This window comes from Pinus tabuliformis, chromosome J (genome assembly GCF_031772625.1).
Source record: "Pinus tabuliformis cultivar Carrire ecotype Pingquan chromosome J, CPIR1, whole genome shotgun sequence".
NCBI classification, from domain to species: Eukaryota; Viridiplantae; Streptophyta; class Pinopsida; order Pinales; family Pinaceae; genus Pinus; species Pinus tabuliformis.
The window spans coordinates 1,256,418,352-1,256,429,971 of record NC_142295.1 but is presented as its reverse complement, the minus strand read 5'-3'; positions in this window follow the sequence as shown (position 1 = coordinate 1,256,429,971).

Sequence of the window (11,620 nt, the reverse complement as noted above, 5' to 3'; positions counted from 1 at the left end):
ATTTTGATATTGAAACAATTTTTGTCACAATGTGACATAGGATCATGGTTGTGCATAGTTGAACATGATTATAAACCCAAGGGATTTATATTAAACCCTAGGATTAATATTATAAACCATATTAATAATATTATACCCCTAAGAATATGAACCCTTAGATTGATAAACCCAAAGGATTGATCCTATAAACCCAGGGATTAATTCTAAAACCCCAAGGTATTATAAACCCAACAGAATAATAATAAACCCAAGGGATTAATATTGTAAAACCACGGTATATAAACCCTAATATAAATATTATAAACCCAATGGAATAATAAACCCAAGGGATAAATATCATAAACCTAAGTTATATAAACCTTAAGATAGATATTATAAAATGTAAAATAAACATGGTTGGTCATAGTTGACCATGGTTACATCTTAAATAACAGATCTGTTTATGTACTTTTGGCCCTTGTGATTTGGATTAAGAAACCTTAATGGGTGCTCTGTTATTTTCGGGAAATCCTTTCATGTATGTCTTGTTACTAGACAAAGATTGTCTCAATATGAAAATCACCCATGAACAACCATGGTCAACCATGGTTAGCCATGTTCAATCATTTTCAACCATGGTCAACTATGGCTAACCATGGTCAAACGTCACATTGTGACAAATATTCTCTCAATACGAGAATCAATCATGGTTAAATGTCTTATTGTGCCTAAGATTGTCTCAATATGTAAATTAACCATGGTCAACCATCTTTATTTTAGCATTTATAATATTTATCATAGGGATTATATCCCTTGGTTTATGATATTTATCTTAGGGTTTATCATAGGATTTTCTCAATGTGAAAATCGATCATGGTCAACCATGGCCCTATGTCGCATTGTGACAAAGATTGTCTCAATATGAAAATCAACCATGGTCAACCATGGTCCAATGTTTTATTGTGACAAAGATTGTCTCTTGGTCTAGCATCACATTGTGACAACCATGGTCTAATGTCGCATTGTGACAAAGATTTTCTCAGTATGAAAATCAACCATTGCCCAACGTTGCATTGTGAGAAAGGCTATGTCATAATGAAAATCAATTATGGTCAACCATAATCCTATGTCACATAGTGACAAAGATTTTGTCAATATGAAAATCAACCATGGTCAACAATGGTCAACCATGTTTATCTTGGGGTTTATATCCCTTGGGTTAAATATTATTCTCTTGGGTTTATTATTCACTTGGATTTATAATATTTATCTTAGGGTTTATATATCTTGGGTCTATAATACCTTGGGGTTTTAGAATTAATCCCTTGAGTTTATAAATTCAATCCAATTTTAGTGTTTATAATATGTATCATATGGTTTATATCCCTTGTTTTATAATATTTATATATGGTTTATCATAGGATTTTCTCAATATGTAAATCAATCATGGTCAACTATGGTCTAACGTCACATTGTGACAAATATTGTCTCAATATGAAAATCAACCATGGTCAATCATTGTCCAATGTCACATTCTAAGAAAGGTTGTCTCAATATGAAAATCAATCATGGTCAACCATAGTCAAATGTCGCATTGTGGCAAATATTTTGTCAATATGTAAATCAACTGTGGTCAACCATATTTATTTTAGGGTTTATAATATTTATCTTAGGGTTTATACACCTTGGGTTTATAGTATTTATCCCTTGGATTAAATATTATTCCCTTAGGTTGATAATCCCTTGGGTTTTTACTCTTAATCCTTTCGGGTTTATTATTCCCTTGGGTTTATAATATTTATCTTAGGTTTATAGGCAATGAGTTTATAGTATTAATCCCTTGGATTTAATATTATTCCCTTGGATTTATAATACCTTGGGGTTTTATAATTAATCCCTTGGGTTTATAATATCAATCCCTTGGGTTTATCAATCTAAGGGTTCATATTCCTAGGGTTAGATATTATTCATAAGGTTTATAATATTAATCCTAGGGTTTATATCCCTTGGTTTATAATATTTATCTTAAGGTTTATCATAGGATTTTATCAATATGAAAATCAATCATGGTCAACCATGGTCCAATGTCACATTATGACAAAGATGTCTCAATATCAAAATCAACCATGGTCCAATGTCACATTGCGACAAAGATTGTCTCAATATCAAAATCAACCATGGTTGACCATGATCCAATGTCGCATTGTGACAAATATTGTATCTTGGTACAACATCACAATTTGAAAACCATGGTCATCCATGGTCAACCATTCTCTAACCTCGCATTGCGAATAAAATTGTCTCAATATGAAAATCAACCATGGTCAACCATTTTCCAACGTAGCATTATGAGAAAGGTTGTCTTAATATGAAAATCAGTCATGGTCAACCATAGTCCAACATTGCATTATGGAAAAGGTTTTTTTAATATGAAAATCATTCATGCTCACAATGGTCAACCATGTTGATTTTAGGGTTTATAATATTTATCTTAGCGTTAATACTCCTTGGGTTTACAATATTTATCCCTTGGGTTTATAATATTTATTTTAGAGTTTATATACCTTGGGTTTATAATATTAATCTCTTGGATTTAATATTATTCCTTTTGGTTTATAATACTTGGGGGTTTTAGAATTAATCCCTTGGGTTTATAATATCAATCCCTTGGGTTTATCAATCCAAGGGTTCATATTTCTAGGGTTTAATGTTATTCATAAGGTTTATAATATTAATCCTAGGGTTTATATTCCTTGGTTTATAATATTTATCTTAGGGTTTATCATATGATTTTCTTAATATGAAAATCAATCAAATTCAGCCATGGTCCAATGTCGCATTGTGACAAAAATTGTCTCAATATGAAAATAAACTATGGTAAAACATGGTTAATTGTTGCATTGTGACAAAGATTGGCTCTTGATACAACATCACATTGTGACAACCATGGTCATCCATGGTCAACCATGGTCTAACGTTGCATTGTGACAAAGATTGTCTCAATATAAAAATCAACCATGGTCAACCATGGTCCAACGTCGCATTGTGCGAATGGTTGTTTATATTATTTATAATAGAGTTTATATACCTTGGCTTATAATAGTTATCTTAGGGTTCATCATATGATTTTCTTAATTTGAAAATCAATCATGGTAAACCATGGCCAATCATGGTCAACATTGGCCAAACATGGTCGAGCATGGTCAATTATTGTTAATCATGGTTAACCATAGACAACAATGGTCGACTGTCACATTGTGACAAGGATTGTCTCAACATGAAAATAAACCATGGCCAATCATGGTCAATGATGGTCCGATGTCCATTGCGACAAATATTGTCTCACTATGAAAATTGATCATGGTCAACCATGGTTAATAACCATCATCACATTGTGACAAAGATTGTCTCTTGGTCCAACGTCACATTGTGACAACCATGGTCATCCATGGCCAACCATTGTCAATCAAGGTCCAACATCGTATTATGACAAATATTGTCTCAATACGAAAATCAACCATGGTAAACCATGGTCCAAAGTTGCATTGTAATAAAGATTGTTTCAACATGAAAATCAACCATGGTAAACCATGGTCATCCATGTTTATTTTAGGGTTAATAATATTTATCTTAGGGTTTATATACCTTAGGTTTATAATATTAATCCTTGGGTTTAATAATATTCCCTTGGGTTTATAATCCCTTCAATTTTTAGTATTAATCCCCTAGGTTTATAATCCCTTTAGTTTTTAGTATTAATCCGATGGGTTTATAATATCAATCCCTTGGGTTTATAATTATGGCCAACCATGCTCAACTATGGTCCAAAGTGACAGTGTGACAAATATTATCTCAATATGAAAATCAACCATGTTCAACCATTGTCAACCATGGTCAACGATGGTCCAACATCACATTGTGACAAAAATTGTCTCAATATGAAAAACAACCATGGTCAACCATGTTCAATGATGGTCAACCATGGTTAATCATGGTTGAATGTCACATTGTGAGAAACCACTGTCTTAGTATGAAAATCAATCATGGTTAACAATGCTCAATCATGGTCAACCATGGACAACCATGGTCCAACGTCACATTGTGACAAAAATTGTCTCAATATGAACATCAACCATGGTCAACCATGGTCCATTGTCGCAATTGTGACAAAGATTATCTCAATATGAAAATCTACCATGGTCAAGCATGGTCCAAAATCACATTGTGACCACGATTGTCTCAATATGAAAATCAACCAGGGCCAACCATGTTTATTTTAGGGTTTATGATATTTATCATTGGGTTTATATACCTTAGATTTACAATATTAATCCCGTGGGTTTAATATTATTCCTTTGGATTTTTAGTATTAATCCCTTCAGTTTATTAGTGCCTTGGATTTATAATATTATTCCCACTGGTTTTTAGTATTAATCCCTTGGGTTTATAATATCAATCCCTTGTGTTTATAATATCATTCCCTTGGGTTTATTAATCTAAGGGTTCATATTCCTAGGGTATAATATTCTTCATAGGGTTTATACTATTAATGTTAGGGTTTAATATAAATCTCTTGGGTTTATAATAATAATCTCTTAGATTTATAATATTAATCCTTTGTGTTTGATATTATTTCCAGGGTTTATAATATTAATATTTTTTTGTTAATAATATAAATATTTGTTATATTATTAATAATATCAATATTAATTATTATAAATCACCATTATAATTGTTAAAATTATTATCTTATTTATAATATAATAATAATAATATTTTATAATATAAGTATTATTATTATATTTATATATTTATTATATTAATATTATATTCATATCATTAAATATGGTTGTGCTAGTGTAATTATGATTTGTGTATAGATGCATAAAATATATACAATAATTGTTTTTATAGATCTCACAGATTTGACTGTCATCTAACCTCAGTTTTATGATTTTGTTCTCACATCTTCTCTGTTCACGTGACAATCAGTACGTATACTAACAACAAAGAATAGGAAGGGCCATCACTACACAAACGTCCTTGCCAAATGAACGTTTATATAAATAAATGTTGATAAGACAGAGTACAATCAGATTATTTGGAAGTGTTGCCAATTTTGACACTTGTATTTTCCTCTCTCATCTAAAATGATAACCCCGTTGTGTTGTCATCTTGAAATAAATTCTTAATAAATGTTACCATCGTTAGAGTTTCAATGAAGACACTCAACTCAGACAACTCAATTTATGATAAGCTTGTAAATATGAAAAAAAGTTAGAAATTTCAACAAGTTTTAAGGTTTTGTCATGCCCCTTTTTAATTTTCTAAATCCTTTCTCATGTCTCTCACAATTTTTTAGCAGGTGTTGGGTTGTTTTTTGGTTTTTTCGTTGTTTAAAAAAATTTGTTTTACTTTTGTTTTAAGTATTATTTTAAAATTTTATAAAACATATTTAAAATTTCTATTATAGTTTATGGAATAAACATAATTTCAATTATAATTTGATTTTTTTATTAAGCTATTAAATAGTTATAGTTATGTATTATTTAGATTTTAAAAAATATTTATATATTTTTAATGTTTTTATTATTATTTTAGTTTATTAATAATTATTTTTTTCAAATTTAATTAAAAAAATTAACAATTTAAAACTCAAACAAAAACTATTATGATTTTCACTTATTTAATTAACATTTTATATAGTGTGTTTTTATAGAGATTTTAAAATTAACTATTACTCAAAGTATTATCAATTTATTGTCATCCTGAATACATAATTGTTACTTTAATTTAACTACATTTAAATTAAGCAGTAGGTATTCACTATTATGTAGCACTTGTTATCATTATAAATATGATCATAATTATAACCATTAAAATAATAATTTATAATACTTATTATTATACTGTAATAATATTATAATATTATTCATAATATCAATAATATAATAGATCTTGATATTATTAACTAAAATGATTATAATAAATATATAAATATAATAATAATACAATATTAATAATATTATTATCATTATATTATAAATAGGATAATAATTATGAAAATTATAATGACAATTTATTATAACAATCAAAGTGACAATTTATAATAATAATATCAATTTATTAATATTATAAACCCAAGGGATTAATAAACGCAATGGGTTGATATTAAAAACTCAAGGATTAATATTAAGAACCGAAGAGATTAATATTATAAACCCTTGGGGTTAATATTATAAATGTAAGGGATTATTAATATTATAAACCCAAGGAATTTATATTATAAACCCAATGGATTATAAACCCTAGGGATTTATGTTAAACACTAGAATTAATATTATAAACCCTAACAATAATATTTATCCTATCAATAATATTAATATTAAAACCAATAATAAACCCAATAATATTAATATTATACCCTATCAATAATATTAATATTATACCTTATCAATAATATTAATATTAAACCCAAGTCACTAATAAACTCAAGGGAATAAAATTAAACCCAAGGTATTAATATTCTAAACCCAAAGTATATAAACCCAAACCCTAAAACAAACATGGTTGATTTTCATATTTAGACAATCTTTGTCACAATGCGATGTTTGACCATGGTTGAGCATGGTTGAGCATTATTGATTTTTGTATTGAGAGAATCTTTGTCACAATGTGACATTGGACCATGATTGATTTTAATATTGAGACAATATTTGTTAGAACATGATGTTGGAGCACAGTTGACCATGGTTGACCATGGATGACCATGGTTGTCGCAATGTGACATTGGACCACGAGACAATCTTTGCCATAATGTGACCATAGATATTGCCCATCGCTGACTATGATTAACCATGGTTGAACATGGTTGATTTTCATATAGAGACAATCTTAAACCCTATGATTAATAGTATAAACCCTATCAATAATATTATACCCTAGGAATATGAACCCAAAGGATTAATACTAAAAACTCAATGAATTATAAACCCAAGGGTGTAATATTAAACCAAAGTAATTAATATTATAAATCCAAGGTTTATAACCCTAAGATAAATATTATAAACCGTTAAATAAACATGGTTGACCATGGTTGATTTTCATTTTGACATAATCCTTGTGACAATGCAACGTTGTACCATGATTGGTTTTCAAATTGAGAGAATCTTTGTCACAATGCAATGTTGGACCATGGTTTATAATTTATAAATGCAAGGAATTATTCATATTAAAATCCATAATGATTAAAATCTTAAGGAATTAATATTAAAAACCTAAGGCATTAATAAACCCAAGGGATTAATAAAACCAAGGGATTAATATTTTAAACCCTGGGAATCATTTAAACAAGAAATCAATAAACCCAAGGGATTAATATTATAAACCCTAAGCATTAGTATTACAAACCCAAAGGATTAATGAACCCAATGAATTAATAATATTATAAACCCAAGGAACTAATATACTCAAGACAAAAATAAACCTAACAGATTAATATTAAAAATCCAAGTGAATAATATTAAGCCCAAGGGATTAATATTGTAAACCCATGGTATATAAACACTAAGATAAATATTATAAGCCCTAAAATAAACATGGTTGACCATGGTTGATTTTTATATTCAGAGAATCTTTGTCACAACGTCACCATGGTTTACTATGATTGACAATGGTTTACCATGACTGACCATGGTTGAGCATGGTTGATGATGATTGACCATGGTTAATTTTCATATTCAGACAATATTTATCACAATGAGATATTGGACCAAGGTTGACATGATTGACTATGGTTGATTTTCATATTGACCCTGATTTATTTTCATTTTGAGACAATTCTTGTCACAATGCAACGTTGGACCATGCTTGACCATAATTGAACATGCTTGACCATGGTTGAATTTCATACTAAAGCAATCTTTGTCACATTGTGACATTGGAATATGAACCATTATATTAATAAACCCAAGGAATTGATATAATATTAAACCATAAACTTAGGGGATTATAATCCCTAGGATTAAAATTATAAACCTAAGAGATTATAAATCCTATAATTAATATTATAAACCTAGGGGATATAATATTAAACCATAAACCTAAGGTATTATAAACCCTAGATAAAATTATAAACCTAAGGGATTATAAACCCCGGAATTAATATTATAAACTGAAGGGATAAACCCAACAGATTAATATTATAAGCCCTTGGGATTAATAAACCCAATGGATTAATATTATAAACTGAAGGGATAAACCAGACAGATTAATATTATAATCCCTTGGGATTAATAAAACCAATGGATTAATATTATAAACTCAATAGATTAGTAAACCTATGGGATTACTATTATAAATCCAAGGAAGTATGAATATTATAAGCCCAAGGGATTATTAATGATATAAACTCAAGTGATTAATAAACCCATGGGATTAATATTAAAAACTCTATGGATTAATAAACCCAACATATTATTAATAATATAAACCCATGGATTATTAATATTATAAATCAAATGGATTAATATTATAAACCGTTGGGATGAATAAACCCAAGGATGACCATGGTTGACCAAATATCACCATATTCAACCATGGTTAATAATAGTTGACTATAGAAACATTGATTGACCATTATGACCATGGTTTATCATGCTTGAGGATGGTTGATGGTGGTTGAACATGGTTGATCATGGTTCACAATGGTTGACATTAAATGAACATTGTTGACCATGGTTGACCATACTCAACCATGGTTGACCAAATTCAACCAAATAGACCTTGATCATGGTTGACAAAATCTAACCATGGTTAATGATTATTGACAATGGTTGATCGTGGTTGACCAAATAGACAATGACTATGGTTGGCTATATTCAAGAATGGTTAACCATGGTTGATCATGGTTGACTATAGAGACATAGATTAATCATTATGACCATGGTTGATGATGGTCAACCATGGTTGACCATGGTTGAAAATGGCTAAATGTAGTTGGCCATGGTTGGTGATGGTCAACATTGATTGACCATGGTTGAACATGGTAGACCATGTTTGACCCAATTCATCCATGGTGAACCATATTCAACCATGGTTTATCAAAGTTGACCATGGTTGATCATGGTAGACCACATTCAACCATCAAGGTTGATCATGCTTTACCATCATGGACCATATTCAACCATTCTTGACCATGGTTGATCATGGTAGACCATCATTTACCATAGTTGAGCATGTGTTCACTATCAAATGTAGTCCAACATAGTCAACCACAATAGAAAATGTGGTTGACTAATTTTGTAATGTTATATTGTGACGTTGGATAAATTTCCATGTAATGTAACATTGCGACGTTGGATAGATTTTTGTACCATTCAGACATCACATGTTTGATTGTTAATATTAATCAATAATATTAATAGGCAATTATGTTTGACCGAAGTTGAAGGTTGTTGATTCTCAAACATAGTTGATCACTCACCCACATTTTGTAAGGTTGCATTGGAATGTTTTATAAATTTCAATTTATTATAACATTGCAACTATTAATGTAACTTTGTGGCAACATCACATTGCAACTTTGGAAACATTTGTGCACAATTCCAACATAACAATATTATTATTATTATTATTATCAACCTTAGTCAATAAGGTTGATAATGAGTGACCTGGATTTATAATATTAATTAGGGTTTAATTTAAACATTCAACCCCTAATTTAAACCATAACTAGGGTTTTGAATTAGGGTTTTAAATTTAAATTAGGATTTCAAATTTTAAATAAAATTAATTAATAAAACAAAATTTGCATTTTAAAGTATTTTAATTTTAATTAATAAAATATTTTAGGCCACATGGTCTTCGATAGAAGGTTATCAAGTGCTATGTTAAGGAAATTCTTGATGGAAGTCAGTGGTTCAATTTCTTGCCCCGATCGGGGAGATATATTGGACATGATGAAGATGTACTCTGATGCAGGAGCATCCTGCTCAAAAAAACCATTGCATTTTAGTAAGCATAGGGTCTTGTGTTTCAAGGGACCTGATTCCCTAAAGAGTGGTTGATTATTTATTTTTCCTATGTTTTTATGAGGGTTGTATAGTAGTGAGGATATTGTAATGAAATCTTCTCGTTAAGAGAGATTTCAAGAATAGTGTGTGAGTTAGAGGAACTAGGAGTTAGTTTCATGATATTAGGGATTATATTAGGATATTTAGGATTCAAGTGAAATTATTTAGGATTTGAACCAAAATTGTTTAACAGAATCCTTTTGTGTATATTTTGTAAGCCTCGAAGGCTTAAAAAAAAAGAGTTAGTGAGACAGTTAGCAAACCGAAGGGTTGCATTGTGAGCCTACGAGCATTGAAATGAGAAATGCCAACTGAATGTAAATCAGGCCATTGAGTTTATGTATATATAGATTTTAATTAGCAAATAGAAGTTTCATATCTTTTGAGTTAATATTGGTTGAGGGTCTGTATATGATCTATCTATATGTATGGTTATCCAAAGGATTTATCCATGTATTTGTGAATAAGGAGGAAATCCCATAATGACTGTGTGTATATATCACAACGCTTGTGACTATGCTTGAATATGGTTATGTAATAGTGGATGTGAGAGTTTTGACATATTAATGGATGTGTATGCAACAATGATAATGGTGGAGAATCGATTAAGAGTTTATTGGTTTTGGTTCTGGAAGTAATGTGAACTTGATTTTGTAGGAAGGGCTATTTGAGATTGGTGTGATCCCATTGGAAGGAATTTGAAAACTAAAAGAGGAGTGGATTCAAATATTCGTATGCACTGTCAAATGTCGGATAATCAGGTATAGTTGCAAGGCAGAGTAAAGAAATCAGAGAAGTCTCAGCACACTATTTCTAAGCAGAAAAAGGAGTTGGAAGAGTTGAACTTGATAACAAGTCGATCTAGAGGTGAGAAGGGAATTTAGTGGAAGCGCCAAGTTTGGTGGAAGAGTGGAACCACGACGAAGTGAAATTGTGATTAAGCAGATCTCAAAGTGAGCGGAACCTTGAGCGGAGGAATAGATCTAGATCGTCAGATCGACAGATCTGTTAGATCGACGATGATCAACAACTGTTAGGGTAGGAGAGTATGGATTTTCTTGATCATGGTTGAAGTCCTACACTTGCTCCTAGCCATTGATCTCATATTCAAACTCTTAGATCATAGTCAACTACGAGAGTTAAACCCGTTTTAATTCGTGTGCTAGTTGAAGTCCCGCATATCGTAGATTTGATGGCCTCTTATATCCTACGAATATCGAGTCATAAAGTGATTGAACTTTAATTTTGAAATCGAACCCGAACATTTATACATCAAGGATTTATATTCCTTATCGGCTCCATAAGGGCGGTTAAATGTCGTGCATGATCCTCGTCCGATATCGATGTTGACTGTTGGATCAAGTGTGCTTTGATCAAAGGTGGAGGATCACCAAATTGTTTTGTTGATAGGGGTGAGTGATGACCATTAGATTTGGAGAGAGGAGATCAATGGTGGAGATTGAAGCCGATAAGACTTGGGCCTGAGTGGACCCGAGAAGTTTATCAACGTGTGTTAAGTGATTTGAGTTCCGGCAGATGAATGGGTTAAGTTGTGATACGGCATGACA